The 16,814-nt window shown below is 35.1% G+C and overlaps 1 long non-coding RNA gene across 1 annotated transcript in view; it reads right to left on the bottom strand.

The window, feature by feature from the left end:
- LOC141572800 (uncharacterized) overlaps positions 1 to 16,814 on the bottom strand; it is a 631,723-nt gene that overhangs the window by 70,815 nt on the left and 544,094 nt on the right. The window lies entirely within an intron of this gene.

Raw genomic sequence — 16,814 nt, 5'->3', positions numbered from 1 at the left:
AAACTATAGCATTATATGTTTTAAGTTTTATTTTTTGTTTGTTATTTACTGGAAACTTTCACAAAAAAAACTCTGAAACTTCTTTGCCTTTTTTCTGATATAATGTAAATTTAATAAACTATTAGGGTTTAAGATTGATGAGTTTTAACAATTGTACACAACCATTTAACTACCACCCAAAACAGGAAATGCAATTTTGTGGCTACATGTGGCTATTTAACATTCAATTTTAATTAATTAAAGTTAAATACAATTTACAGTTTATTTCTTTAATCACATTAACCACATTTCCAGTTCTTAATAGTGCCACAAACATGGAGCTATTGAAAAGCAGAACCGGTCTGACAATTAAGTTCACGAACTTGTTGTAAAGATGTTGCTAACCTGTTTTAATATCAGAGGGATTAGTCATTATGAATTTGTACTAACTGGACAAACAGTTAACCAAGTTTACTATTTGAAAGTGCTGAAAAGGATCCGTGAAAAAGTTAGATGACCTGAACTTTTTGCCAACAATTCATGGCTTTTGCATCACAACAATGTACCAGCTCACACTGGCACTGTCTGTGAGGGAGTTTTTAGTCAGTCAACAAATAACTGTATTGGAACACCCTCCCTACTCACCTGATCTGGCCCCCAGTGACTTCTTTCTTTACTGGAAGATAAAGGAAATATTGAAAGGAATACCTTTTGATGACATTCAGGACATCAAGAGTAATATGACAGCAGCTCTGATGGCCATTCCAGAACAAGAGTTCCAAAATTTATTTGAAAGGTGGACTAGTGCTGGCATCAGTGCATAGCTTCCCAAGGGGAGCACTCTGAAGGGGACCATAGTGATATTCCGCAGTGAGTTATGTATACTCTTTCTAGGATGAGATTGCAAATGTAATTGTCTGACCTCGTACATTTAGAACATTGCAGAATATGATAGAAATGTCCTTTTAAAATTAGTAGCCAGCAACATTAGAAAGTGGTTTCTTTTACTCATGATAATGTTGAGATTCATCCACATCATTGTGCATTTCCAGTAATAACACAGTTGACTCAAAGATGCAGATATAACTATTGCTAAAAGTTACTTCGGGTTAAGTTTACATGACATTCAAGGAAGAAGTCAGAACTAACAATAAATCTATTTTCACTCTTTCATAACTCATACAGAGACACTTCTACACACACACCATAAACACTTATATAGACACACCCACACAGATGGAGACATGTATATAAACACACACACACACACAAACACACACTCACTCACACACATTAACATAGTCACTCATTCCTCAAGTAATATGATTTTTCTTAACTTTCTAAGATGAATAGACATTCTCAGGTCACTAGCTCTCCATATTGCCAGCTGAAAAAAATAGATAAATAACTCTCAAAAGCAGGTAATGTCAAATACCATTTACGTTTGGGACTGAATATTACTCCCTCTCAGTGAGGCCCTGTGATGCACATTTTGATTCCAATTTTAAAGCTATGAAGAGGAAAGTTACATTTTTAAAGAATATGGGACTTCTTGTTTTTGAGTTATAAAATAGATCTTAAAAGTATTAAGAGTTTTATAATTATTCTTTCTAGAAATTGAAAAACCTAATTATATATTAGAGGAGTGAGTTTCCTTTCCCTGGAGGTATTCAAGCAGAAACCGCACAACCACTACTTCTGAGCCTTTCAAAAAGCATCAATCTACAAGGCAGCCAGTTAAATTAGATACCCTCTGAGGTAACTTCCAAACTGTAGTCTCTATAATTCCACCAATTTCTCCTGATTTTAACATTTCAATCATATTTTATGTCTGAGGTATTAAGATAGGGGTTTCTAATATGATTGCTTTGACTATATTATTTTTTGAAACAAGATTTTACATATATGTGTGTGTGTGTATATATATATCTTGTTCATGATATGTGTATATATATGTATATATACATATACATATATACATATACACACATATATATGTATATATATATGTGTGTGTGTGTATATATATCATTAAAATGAAGGGGAGACATGAACAATTGATTAGCTTCTAAGTATACTGTGAATTATCTAATCTTCTGAGACTAAAATACTCCTTTGAAAGTGACCACATATGCTTTTCAGGAATATAGTGTTCAAGTTAAAATAAGCAACTAACTGAATTATTTGGGAGCATTTAACTATTCAAAAAAAAGTTCAGATCTTTACAAATTTTTCAGTCAGGAAATGTATTAACACCTCCATTATGTTCAGAGTAAGCAAAAGTACTTATACAACCAATATGCTCAATTAATGTACTGCTAAGACTTTTTTTTTTGAAATTACAAAGATGTGTAAAGGTTAGGTAAAGAGGAGGTTTTTTTCAAAAGGTGAAATAGAGGGGAATTCTGACTGCCTGAGGTAAAGCTGCACAAGTAGATTAAAAATCCAAAGGAAGCAGAAAGGGAGAGACAATTATACTTGGGTTTTTAAAATGATTCCTGAGATAGATTCAAGTTCAAAATCTTATGAAGCCTGTTTTCTCAGTTACCAGGTAGCAGGAACTATTTTGTAGGTAACTCATCTTATCTGCAACTTCACACACTTTTTTAATTGATAAAGTATATTCTTTTGTAAAGGAAATTGCACAGAAAAATCATTAGTTTTTACATAACAATTTTTAAAAACCGCTTTTGTGCATAAATTCAAGAAAATTATTTGAGAATGTACTGTTCATATCTGCATAATATATTACTGATCTAGACATTATTTTATTGTTGTTTCATTGTTATTCAGAAAAGCATTGAGAAAAAAAATGCCATCCTTATTTTCTATCCGTAATACTCAAATGAAAATCTTTCTCAACCTTTTTGAATACTTACACAATCAATTGCACTCTCATTGTGTTCTTGAGGGTGCATTATTTTTTAATTGGGTTCATGACATTTCTCATACATACTTTATCTCTTCATGAAGATAGTAAACTTACAAAACTCATGAACCATCCTTTCCATTTCCTATGCATTTATCCCAAATTCCCACAATATGGTTTTACTGTCAGTTCCAAATATCTGCTTTACTAATCCAATGATAATTCCATCTTTTGTTTCAGAATAATCTCTAGTTAACCACACAATGTATGCTTCTGAACATGTCTATAACTATTGTATGTATTTATTCCGTTTATCAGTGATTAATATGTAGTATGATTTTGTTATTGTATCCAAAAAAAGAAAAAAAAAGAAAAATGAATCCTTCATTGCAGTACAAAATTGTCAAAGGCAAGATCCATTTGATTTCATCTCTTCCCTCAAGTCACCATAGTATGCTCAACTATGATTTGCTGAATTTAATCAGATATTCTGGGTAACTTTATATTAATTAAGTGGCTTTGAGAAATACGAAATAGCCTCTAATTTTTCAAATGGCAAAAATACATAGTTTATATACCTTTCAAATCATTTCATTCAATTTCCCTAGGTTTTCTTTCTTTTTTTTTTTTTTTTTTTTGAAATACCAGACACAGGCCCTTAAGAATATATCCTAGTTAACAATGGAGGACATTGGTGAGTTATGAAATGGGACATTCTCCAGCATTTGGCTTTCAGGGTATCCACGAAATGGCCCTTCTTGATTTTTCATGTCTGTTCATCAGAATCTATCAGGTTAAATGTTATTCAGTAAGTTCCATGGTTTTTAACTATTCACTTATGGAACCCAAAGAATTTGAAACTTCTCTTCATTTTGTGCCTTTTATTGAACAATGTCCTATATAAAGTATAAACTAATTTAAAAATTAATTTGTCCATTCCATTTTATTTAGAAATTGGGTACAAAATTAAGCTATAATGTATCTCTTATCCCACAATAAAAGCATGTCCGTTATTTATACTTTAATACGCAAAATGTCCTTCCACTATTTAAGTGTGTGTGTTTTAAAACAAAATCATGATCATACTGTGCGTAAAGTTTTGTGCTTTGTGTTCCCTGACATAATATTATGACAAGGACAGTTTCTTACATCATAATTAACCTTCTTCCCAAACATATTTTTATTCATTTATAATATCTCATCTAATATATGTACCACTGTTTTAGGATTTTGGTTTATTTTCTATCACTCTAACAAATAATACCATAGTAAATTTCTCAGTAGATATTACTTTTTGGGTAACTCTGAATATTTCCCTTAAATCATTCCTAGAGATAGAATTATCAGGCTAAAATTATGAGAAAAATTTAAGGTACACTATTGACACTGTAAAACTCTCCCCTAAAATACTTTAGTAGTTTAAACAAACGTCAAGCATCTACATGTCAATTTTGTTTTGTTGGATATTGAAACACACCCAAACTATACATTTGCTGTCATGTTAATATTTGATTATTTCACTGAAGTTTTAGTAAGTAATTCCATATGTTCATATACACACACACACATGCACACAGAAGTACAAAAAAAGAGGTTTTCCACATATAAACAAAAGATTCTGAGAATTCTTATTGTCTGACATGCTTCAGTTATAAATTAATTATTAGTAGAAAATTCTCTAAGTAGAATTTCACTTCGCTACTTCCTCATACCTGCGAATAAAATACCAGTACTCTTTTATGTTCATGATTGGATTCATGAAAAAGAAGAAATGATAAAAGGGAGAATACTAAAAAAGTCCAGTAATTTCCCAAATCTACATCTCTTTGCACAACAGGCTCCTTCAATAACAGATACCTGCAAAAATATACTATTCATTCTGTGAGACAAGCAGTTGAGATGGCTAGATTATTATAATTTGAAATTCAGATATTGTTTACCTGAATTTAGTATTCACATAAAAATGTAAATTCTGTTTTAAGGTATGTATTGGTAAATATTTTTGAACGTTTTCAAACACTCATTTGCAAAGGTTTTGTTTTTGTGTTGTGATAATATTTCATTATTTACTTCTTTGTTTTTTAGAGGACATATATTGTTGCATCATATCTGCTATTATATCTCAAGTCTAACACTGATTTGTTTATTCATATATTCTAGATATACAGAATGAGATAACTACATTAGTTATTACATTAATCATTTGTTAATTACAGTTTAGATTTCTAGCCTATGGAGAACAGAAACACATTGTTGGGCAATGCTACCTTTTGGAGCATTCTACAATAACCAAGTCTTGAAGAAATGGAGTAGCCCAATTAATTAAAACAGCTATGATTGTATGCTTCTTTACCCCCAAAAGAGGAAAATAAATCCCATAATTTTGACTGCTTCATGGGTGCGGTATGAGAGCAACTCAAAGTTAATAAACCAAATAGTTGAAATTAGGGAATTTGAAATTCCCTAATGCTATATATGTTGTTAAGCACCTTTTCATATATTTATTTATCACCTGTATATTTCTTTTGGTGAGGTTTTTGATTAAATATTTTACCAATTTTTAAAATAGGGTTATTTGTTTTGTTGATGAGCTTCAAGTGTTCTTTGTGTATTTTGGATACAAGTCCTTTAACAGATATGTGTTTTGTAAATATTTTCTTTCTGTCCATGGCTTGTCTTTTCTTTCTCTTAATAGTGTATTTTAAAGAGCAGAAGTTGTTTATTTTGTTGTTTTTTGTTTGTTTGTTTTATTTTAATGGAGTCGAACTTATGGATATCCTGCTTCATGGTGCTTTTGGTGGTGCATCTAAAAACTCTTCACCAAACTCAAGGTTTTCTCCTAGGTTATCTTCCAGAATTTCATAGTTTTTCATTTTACATTTAGGTCTATGACCCATTTTGTGTTAATTTCTATAAAAAGTGTCTAGATTATTACTTTTTCCTCTTTGGATAGTCAGTTGTTCCAGTACCATTTGTCGAGAGACTATCCTATATTTATGGAATGGCCTTTGCTCTGATAAAACCCAACGCAATTAGAATCTGGCAAAAGAGTTTCCTTTGAGGTCAGGTTTTTGTTAAGAACAACAGAATGCCCTGAGTACATTTTAAAATGGTTACTTTTTCCCTTCTTGTGCTGGGCACATAGGAGGATTTTTTTCCCAGTCTTCACCTTGAGAACCTGCTTCAGTTCCTGGAGGTGTGGGTGCCCCTTTAAAACTGGGCGCCCTGGAATCTTAACTTGAGCTTTTCCATACTGAGACTCCAGCAATCCATCAGTCAGAGTTTAAATATGTGTTTCTATTGGTACTATCCTCAGAGGTGAGCTCCTGCTCCTGGTAAGGTAAGATTCTCATATTTATCTTTTTCTCCATTTTTTAGGGGGGCAGCTTACTCTGTGAACTCAATTATTACCTTTCACAAATTGTTCAGCTTTTTCCTTGTAAAGACAGGACTGATGACTCCAAGCTCTTTACGTGTCAGACGGGAAACCAAAAGTGTATCTTACTTCTTACCATCGACTTGACAATAATTTCCAAGTAAACGTATATAACTGAATATTGAACAATATCATTATTTTCAAAATAGTTTTCTATTTTTTAAACAGATACTCAAACAGAACACTATTTGATGGTAAAACAAAATTGGCACATGTTCATTGAGGTCTCTCAAAAGGCCACTGATAAATAGCATCCCGCTTTCCCACATGACTTCCCTGGAGAAATAAAATGAAGGAGTAGCAAAGGGAACACAAATATAACTTGTAGAATGTTCATGTTGCAAGATATTATTCTGAGTACATGGATTTGCTCAAGGAATATCCCCAAACTGAGCAAATTATTCGATAGCTTGGGCCAAGCTTTGCAGGTCAGTGGCAGCAATTTTCTCAGTAATGGAAAAGTACCTGGAGGAACAGTGCTAACCAACTTTGCCTTATGAGCAGTTTATCCTCAAGAGGAAGAAAAGAAGAGCAGGGCCATACATATCAAGTTCTTGTTCCCAAACTCACTAACGAAGCCTCTCTTTACAACCCTTTGGGACAAATTGAGTAATGGTACAGATAGAGGCCAGGGGTGTGCTTAAGCAAATTCTGTCCATATGAAAACTAGTGGAGTGGGGGAAAGCCATTCTACTCTAATAACAGAGTTTAATAACTTTCACCATTACTGAGCCTTTATTAGGCCAATGCCCACAGAGATTTTCCAAGATGGTCAGGATCAGACTTTGACTTCCCAACTCAGCTTTTCTTACTGTCTAAAAAGATCTCTCAAACTGGTAGTCTGCAACCATGGGCAAACTTTGTTTTGTTATTCTGCATAAAGCATTGTGTTCTCTTTCTTAATTTCTGCCAACATTTTTAATGAGAAATTCACCTACATTGTAGATATGCAGCTTCTCTTAAATCTATAGATAGCAACATTGGGTCTTATTTCCAAATGGCAACAATCTCCTGCACCTGAATAACAGCTGTTCTCACTAAACGATGTGAATACTCTTCTTTTTGCCAGTTTTCACCAATTACTCAATGTTATCATCATGCTCTTACACATTCATTTATGTGTCTGTCCTCTGGAGGCATTTGGATATGTTGTCACTGCTCTAAAGAGAACCAAGTTGAGTCATATTTTAGCACTCCTATCTTATCTGTAGGTAACATCTAGAACAGTTCTGGGATTGTAAACCCAGAAGACCCTGAGCCTCCGGTTTCTATCCACAAACATTTCTTGTCCCCATCCCACGTGCCTGGTCTATTTATTTTGTAGCCTTCCTCTTTCCTGATTTTCACTCTAAGATTCGCCTTAAAAACTCAGTTATGCCCATAGACCATACGCTCAGGCCCCTAGATCTCGTGTGTATAACTTGTGTTTAAATCTCTGAATCGGCTTAGTTGGAACCCATAGAACTAGAATGTCCAATGATGAAGGCTATGATGCCTTCGTTTTCTAGATAGACCTATGGATATCTCCGCCTCCTGTCTAGACTTGATTGAGCTCAAGCCACACTTAGTTACATTGTAATATATATGGCTGGTCCGAAGGCAGAGTCAGAACAGCAGGGTTGTGAGTCAAAAAAACTGATCATACTGCCAAACTGGAGAGGCCAGAGCAGATGGAAAGCCCGAGTAACAAGTCTAAATAAGAATAAGAAAAAAAAAAAGGGACTTATTTATAATCAGAAACTTTTAATACGCACTAAACTTATTCTGGCAGAGGGAAAGTTATGTATTTAAATCAGGGCTTTTACTTTCCATTATAGTTGATACCCAGAAAAAAGAGACAAGAACAGATTTATTCATGAACAATACAAGATTATCTTAAAATGAAATTTTTAATCTTTGCAACATTTGAACAACTCTCTTTTTTTTTCTTTTTACGAAGATAATGATCGCTTAATTTGTAGTTTCAGTAATGCTTACTTTTACATTAACACTTCAGTGAAACTACCTTGTGGTTACTGAATTTCCTTTTGAATATCTACTATCTGACATTTGTATGAGTTTTCTCCAAAGCCTTTTTTATAAAGTAGGGGTGAAACACAAGCCGCCATTGCTGGAAGTTTTGACTCAGGACTCCCTGAAGTTTATTTAGGTTCTGCTGCTTCTTAACTACAACATTTCTCAACACATAGAAGATAATCTCTCTAATAATGCTCTAATATAAAACTCTTTTCTTACATACCAGAGAAAGATAGACAAAGGCTAAGTGGAGGTAAAGAGGGTATTTGTTAGCCCTATAAGACAGAGGAATTCCCACAATATCATTCCCCCCCCACCCCCCCAGGCAACATATAGGCTGAAAGACAGAGGAAAGAAGTATCAGTACAAACTGGAGAGGGATGGGGGTATGGGGGGTGGTATACAGCTGAATTTATCTCACTGAGGAAAGAGCCCAGGAAGCCAGGAAGTCCCCAATGGAAGGCTCCTGCCATTTTATGGACCCACGGGTTGGAGAAGGTAGAGGGGAAAATGCTAGGAGTGGAAAACTACTGAGAACTGAGCTAGAGTAGAAAAAAGTGTTTTCAAGCTCCCCTTGCCCTCCTCCCACTAAGGAGATCTTAGCAGAGGCCCACCATGAGGAGGCCTTTAACTGGAGTGCTAGGCTAGGAATCGAGACATGCATTGGGTCTGCCTCCAGAGACAGCAAATTGAATTTCCTTTTTTATCTCTGTCCCTTTGCCTTTTCTCATGCTGTTCCATTTCCCCAGAAAAACCTTTATCTTCTCCTTCAGATGAACTCTTATGCATTATTTTGGCCCACATTTATCTCATTTATATTTAAATCATTTTTTAAAACTGACCCGAGGCCTGAGAGAGGGTGGAACATTTGTTTAAAACTGACCCGAGGCCTGAGAGAGGGTGTCCTGCCCTAGACCGCATGTTTTAGAGAGTCCTGCTCTGGATATAGCCATCCTATAACGAAAACCCACATCTTCCGTGCTTCTAGAGAATGTCCAATGTATCCAGAATTCCAGAAGTCATTGCTCAAATTTCTTGACCTAATGGTTTGTACAATACAAGGCATGGAGGGGTGGCAGGGGCGGGGGGGGGGTGCTTTTTAGGGATGGTGATGGGTGAAGATTGAACAATACAGGTGGCTGGAATGTCCATAGATCCTTGTTGTGGTAGATTGAGCCTGGGGTAGAAATAAAAGGGGAGCTTCTGGGATTAGGGGCTCAAAACGTCTTATCCCTATACCAAGAAGTTTCCACAGTAAACTCACTGGAGTTAAAAATATTTACATTCACAGTGGCTTTCAATATTGTGATGAAGATATGTGTTTTTGATAGCAAGGGTTTAAACCATGTTTAGTATAAAATTTTGTTAGCTTGATTTATAACTTTTAAATATTTAGACAAACGGTGTTCAGTCTCTATTAGTGTTCTTGCCTGAGCCTTGCAAATATTAGGAGTGGGACTGCATTTGCTACAATAGGTATTTTATCTGCAATCTCTAAATTTAAATATTTTCTTCTCTGTGGTTTCATAGTACTTTGTATGTTCTTCTACTATTACATTTTCATGGGGTGTATTAGTCAGTCATCTTCATGGGTCTTTCCTTCACTGGACTATGAGTTGCACTGGAGAAAGTGTTCTTTTCATTGCTACTCCCTTCTCTGTCTATATTATGGTGGCACCACATAAAAATTATGACCAATGCTGAAATTCAGACTAATTGAATTTCTTCAGTCTTTATCTTTCTGCATTTCTTCATCCAATTGGTGTCTCATTTTCTGGAGCCTTTAGCTTCACACATTACCTTGCCCGTCTCTGTTTAGATTCTATAAACTTAGAATGTTCACTTTGTTACCGAGGTAAAAATATAATAGCATGTCCTTTCCCAAGGTCTACTCTCTGCCCCTGGATCAAATTCCTATCAGACCAAAGCCTTCAAGACATGTCAGGGTTAAATCCTCAGCCATAGTGTAGTTCTGCACAGGGAAATTGGACAATGTATACAAGAAAACTACTCATAATGATTATAAAAAATACAGCAACTAACAAGATTTAGCATAATATGTTATGGAGAGTGGGACATGGACCAAAGCCCCTCAGTAAGCATTGTATACATCATTGCACTGTGTAGGTTATGTTAACTTGTGACTCACTATTCAGTTACCTGGCAACGTAGAAATCATTATTTCCCTATTACATTTGAGGATATAAACATATAGAGATAAATCAACTTGACTAAGTTTGCATAGCGTATGAGTTACGTTTCTAGGATTCATACCCAGGTGTATAGTCCTTAGATCCTGCTAGACTGCACTTTCTGCTAGTCATTGTCTCATGGCTGCCATCTACCAAGTGTTTAATACATTGTTTTGGTCAATCAATGTTTGTTAAATTCATGAATAAACAAATTAATGAGAAAGATGGGTGAATTGATGAATAGATAGTAGATTTATAGTTAGAAGTAATCATATACTAAACGCCCTGTGTAAGCAATTAAAGTTTAGACCCGAGAATAAAGATGTTTAACAAAAATGTAGGTCAAAATCTACCAAACCGCAAACAGAAGCATTTTAATTTCTTTATTAGTTCATACAGGTAATATCCTCCATCCTGAAAGATCATTCAAAATAGAGATAATAGCAGAGGATTTAAAACTGTAGTGTGCGTAACACCAATGTAGGGCATTTTTTTTTTTTTTAAAGGAAGGTCCATAGGCCTCACCTCCAGGGATTCTGCAGACGTGAGGCTGAGGGCCATATAGTTTAACAATCACACCTGATGATTCTGATGTAAAACTCCACAAGCTATATTTTGGGACTTTCACTGTAAGAAAGTAGTCAAGATACACCCCACCCCCCCCCCATCCTTAGAAAAGAGAAAAGAATAATTCAATTCTTAATAGAAGCTTGGCTAGGATGGCCCACTTACAGTGCTTTGGTCCATGTCCCATTCTCCATTTCAGGAGTCTCAGGAGTGTCCTGAGCCACTCAAGTAGGGCTGTTCATGCTCCACAGGTCAGTGTTGCTACAAGTCGGTGGCTCTCTAGCTGCCCCTCATGGTGGGTACCCCCAGGCAGCAGCAGCAAGGACCCCAGAGACTCTCTGCTTGCTGCTTTCAAGCTTTCCTCTCTAAATCACTCTTCTTCTTTCTCTGCCTTCCACCTCTTCCTTCAACTTTAGGACCTTTCATCTACTCTGGGAGTAGAAAAATTATCCCTGCAAATTTTTATGAATCTGTTGAATTAACCACTGGTTTTTAAAATTAATAAAGTATTCACAGTCTTCATTTTCTGGTTCAACAGTGGATTGCTATAATAGTTTCACAGTCTGAAGAAGACACAGCACAAGGGAAGGGGTTTACTGAGGGGCAATGGAAACCCCTGAAACGAAACTGCAATGCAGCCAAAGGACACTCAGTGCACTGAAAATAATTTGATAATTAGTATCATGCCTTCAATTAGATTGAAGAATGTAGTGGTGTGAATTGGAGGAACAGAATACTCTTTTTAAGTGAAAACAGTAAAAAGTAACGAATCATTGCCTATTGATTATACGGTTAAAGTTTTCTCCAACATCTTAACCCTTGGAAACCCAATTAAGGTAAATTGAATACTGACATGTTTATTTTAAATGGGACATAACTATTAAAAGTTCTGCCACGTAAAATATTACATTTTTGAAGACTTGTTTTCTCCCATCCTCATAGTACTTGTGAATGATCATGCTTCGATCCCATCTAAAAAGGACATTGTGAACGTTTGTTTAAACATGATATATTAAGCACTTGTTTACTCTGTTGCTTTTCAAACTCCTTTAAATTGATGATGAGGAGATTTTCCAAGGGATTATACTCCAAATAAAAAGCTATGTGAAAAAAAAAAAAAAAAAAAAAGCTATGTGATGACCTATAGATACCAAGAACAATAACAGTAGCATTATTTAGGCTGTAAAGCAGACAGAAAGGTATCACCCGACTTAGCAAAATAAAGAAATATGACACCGAAGCTGATAGTCATGAAAACCCCAGTCACATGATGGCTCAACAGAGGTCCAATAGCTCTGGAAGTGTCAATAGAATGGAATGGAAAACACTTAGTCTAGCAGATTCTTTCCCGTAAACCCATGCAGAAAAGAAATAACCTAACATCATTCCAGCAGAAGACTGGCAGCTTACTCTATGGAGATACTGAACCCAAGAAACGGAATCCAGGAACACCAGGTACTGCCAGGGACTGGAAGCATTATTGAAGCGGGGATTAATTTAAAGACTATATATTCCAACCCACAAGACTCACAGCCTTTTCTTGATTTTGCTCTTAGGAGGTTGGCAAGAATCTCTCCCTCAAGCATGAGATTAGGGAATTCTCTCATAGGAATTTACCATCCCAAGGGAAAAAGAATCTTGATTTAAAAAATCAGATGTCATACAACAATTTCATGAGAGCTTTTTCAAATTAACGTATTACTTGCTACTGATACTCTATGTACCGAGAGTTTCCAATCAGCTTTTCAGTGTTTCATTCTTATTAGACAATCAAGGATTGATTGCCAGAGACTTGAGAAAAGCTATGTGATGACCTATAGATACCGAAACAGAAAAAAAAAAAAAAAAGGAATTAAAAATAAATAGGCCAATTCAAAATAAAAAAACAAACTTAGTAATGACAAAAATCATAAGAGATATCCTATGATAAATGATATATCCTTGAAAGAATATTTAGATATTTTAAACATGAAAATCTAAATAGAAAATAGTTACTGTATCTAAAACATAAAATGTGAAGGAATTAGATGACATTGGAATTTGAATGTAATGCAAAGTTAGTAGATAATATCTACATTTGAATAAAACTCCACCAAACAGTACAGCATGTTATATAAAAATATAGACAAATAGAAGAACTAAATTAGAATTCAATTGGCTGAGGTTGGTTACTTCTGTGAAGTGGGAGTCAAGGACTGGATGGGGAGAGAGTGGAGATCTGGGAACTGCTATTTTTCATTGTTTGTTGGTTCTATTTTTAATAAACTCTGTGAAACTAATTTTTAACATTACTTCCTTGTATTATTTGATAATAGTGTTACATTATAAAATATTTTATTGACATCTAGAAAATTAAAAATCTTCATAATGTATGTTTAGTTTCTGTATAAAAAAAGTATGTAGCATCTGTGTATGCTATTATAAATTCTAATCTTGCTACAGTACACAGTGATAGAGGTTCTGACCAGGATACTGCTGATGGCAAAATTGTATAATATATGGGAAGCATGCAGTCCTGAAAATTTCTGAGCTTTAAAACCAGTGAGCTATCTATCTCCAAAGCCACACAGTGAAGGTCTGTGTGCAACCTTAAAATGCATAGTGTTAGAGTCTGCAATCTGTAACAGGACCATGACTGTGCAGTACACAGTAAATATATGTTACTGTTTACTTTATGTTAGAGACTTACAGATACAATATAAAGGAAAATCCATGCTTTAAAAAGAGTAGGATTCCAAACAAATCACATACATCAAAAGAGAAACAAGTGAACTTTAGTTTACTGGGATTGCTATTAAAACAGGTTCTTGGAATCCTTTGGTGCTTTTAAAACATTTACTATATGCAGGTTTCCGATAAAGTACAAACAAACCAGAACAAATGTGAATAACCTATTTTGTCTGTCTGTGTTCCTATGCATTCTTGATTTGGAACTGAGGATGAAAAACTGATTTAAAAGTGGTTTTCTGTGCTTCATGAGGCTTGCTTATAAATTCCCACAATAAATGTCTTCCTTTGCTTAATAAAAATGTGCCCAGGGCCTTTAAGAATACAGTCTTTTTCTCAAACGCTTTACTGTCCACTCTCATCAGCAGTAAATTGTAAAGATTAACAATTTAGAATTGTAGTGAAGAAAAGAAAATCATAAAAATAATTCTCAATGTTTAATAGAGTATTTTATGAATGATTTTTAAATGCATACTGACAATCTTTAAAGGATTTATTATTTACAAGACATAAGCATATACTATCTCAACTGATCCTTCAAAATCATGTGGCAGGCAAGGCAGTCATTTTACTAAGAAAGAAACTTAGGTTCATGAAAGTTCCAGTAATTGTTCAATGACTAGGAAGCAGAATCAGTCTGATTTACAACTTCTACTCCAAGTCCAGTACTTGTTGCCCTTAATTCTCTAGCCCTTCATAAGACAGGTTTAATATTGGTACTTTATCTGAAGAAGAGCAAAGAGGTCTGATTTTCAAATGGACTATTCTGAACAGATGCCTAACTTGTCTTCAAAATCTCAGTTTATTATTTGGGTCACATGAAGTGCACTATCCTGTTCATATGTGATTTCTCTGCATACATGGAAAGACATACCAGTAAAATCCTCCTAATATCTTTGTCCTACAACAACAGATAGCTGACACATAATAATAAAGATAATAGCAATAACAGTGATGATAATGATGATTTTGGTAGCTAACAACGATCACATCCAATTTGACATGCACTGTCTAGGTGTTGTAATATCTCAATTTACTCAATCCTCACCATAATTTTATGAGATTGGCACTAGAATTATACCCATTTTATGGATGAGGACAATGAAGACCAGAGATACGTCACCTACCTAAAGATAGGCAGCTAGAAAATGGAGGAGCCATGCAATCTGGCTACAAAAAGTGTCTATGCCTAAAGCCTCTAGTTATGTTTTTGTAACATTGTCTCTTTTACAACCTCAGGTACATATGTAAAGTGAATTTGTTTCAGGACTTAGAAACAACTATGCTTCCTGAAGCTTATATTACTTATATGATATTACCTATATTATACATAATATTATATATGCAATATAAACACATATATAATTATATATGCCATAGCATATATAATATATGCTATATATTATATACAATATATAATATATTGTGTATACAATATATAATATTATATACTCTAGAAACATATTTTCATTAATCTCACAGTCTCTGTGGTACGCAGTAAAGTCCTGAACAAAGAACAACACATTTGGCAATATTTTTCATATCCACTTGGATGCCTTGTTGGGAGATACCATGTATCACATGAAAACTGAATGACTCAGTGAGGAGGACCAGAGGTGGGCACTATTTCGTTGGAAAGTGATTCTGAGCTCTGAGCTACCCACCAGATTTCTGACTTGAGGTTATAAAGCCTCATGCCTCAACTACAAATGCTACTAGGCAGGAGACATCTGGGTAGACAAGGATTGTCACCTCAGTCCAGCTTTGCAAAGCAGTTTTGCCAACCAGAAATACTCAGAGTCTTAGCATCCACTTTAAAAGCAAAAATACTCTTCTCATCTTCCACATATCCAGATGCCATCCTGGAAAGAAGCCAGGAAGGCATTCGGAAATTGAATCCCTGCAAAACTAAGAGCTTTTTCTTATTTGTGACCAAATATTACACAAAATAAACTATTTAAATGACCGATTTTGAACATGATAGTTCTGACAATTGAACCTCTACTCCCTTTAGTCATCTGGTGAAAGCATGAGGCAAAGACTCGATTAGTCCCAAACAAAACCAAGGCCTTACATAAAAGGTATCATTTGAATAAATTTGTTTAAATATTTATATACCTCACGAGGCCAGTTGATGATGGCTGTCACTGAGATATGCCTCTGTCATAAAACTCTCCATCCTTGTGTATGCCTATGCCCTTGCTCACCTGTGTTAGTCTGTGTATGCCCCTCCCCACTTGCCTCACCCCTTTCTGTCATAATCTGAAGCTTCTGTCAATTTATACGTTAGCCTCACACCTACTCTTCCTTTCTATCCTTTCTCCTCTCCTGTCACTCCTTGCTCTTCTTTTTCTTTTCTAAGTTAGTTAATTCTATGGCTGTCACAGAAATTATAGTCACAACAGAAAATCCTGCAGAGACTGTTGTTATTGGAAAAAGAAATAACTGAAGACTGAGAAGTGGGATTGTGAGGTGAATGACAGACGAAGAAAATAACATTCTGCAATGTAGTCTCAGAACAGGAGACAAAAGTGACAGGGCCTAGATGTAAAGAGAGGGTGAGGGAGCCAGGTCACGAAGATCCCACTAGACTCTGTTGTGCTCTAGCACAGAGGTTTAATAAATAGCATTAAAAGTGGAGATGTCTTCTTTAGTTAAAGGCAAGTTAACAGTGTGAATAGAAGTCCACCCAATATACCTTCCATAAAGAGTTCCAAATTACTCTGCAGTTTGGAGCACTTACAGACAGAAGCAGAGTCTCTTCTATATAGCCAGCTTCAATTATCTCATGACTTTGTAAATGTATATGTATGTGCACTGTGTGACCTGGTCCTTTTTATCCCATACATGTTTCTATTGAAAAACCCTATTTGCCTGGATGTCTTTTTCTCCCAGTTCTAACAGTTTGTATCTCTCTGCTATATGTCCCCATGTCTGGAGCTGCTTCCGATGCTTTGTCACTGCTTTTGCTCCTGGCAAAATCTTTAAGTGACCACTTGTATGTGTTACTCTCTCCTGGCTGAGACTG

This window comes from Rhinolophus sinicus, chromosome 15 (genome assembly GCF_057876585.1).
Source record: "Rhinolophus sinicus isolate RSI-liver-muscle chromosome 15, RSI-T2T, whole genome shotgun sequence".
Lineage (NCBI taxonomy): Eukaryota > Metazoa > Chordata > Mammalia > Chiroptera > Rhinolophidae > Rhinolophus > Rhinolophus sinicus.
The sequence above is the reverse complement of the archived record's forward strand: the minus strand, read 5'-3'. Positions and strand labels throughout refer to the sequence as shown.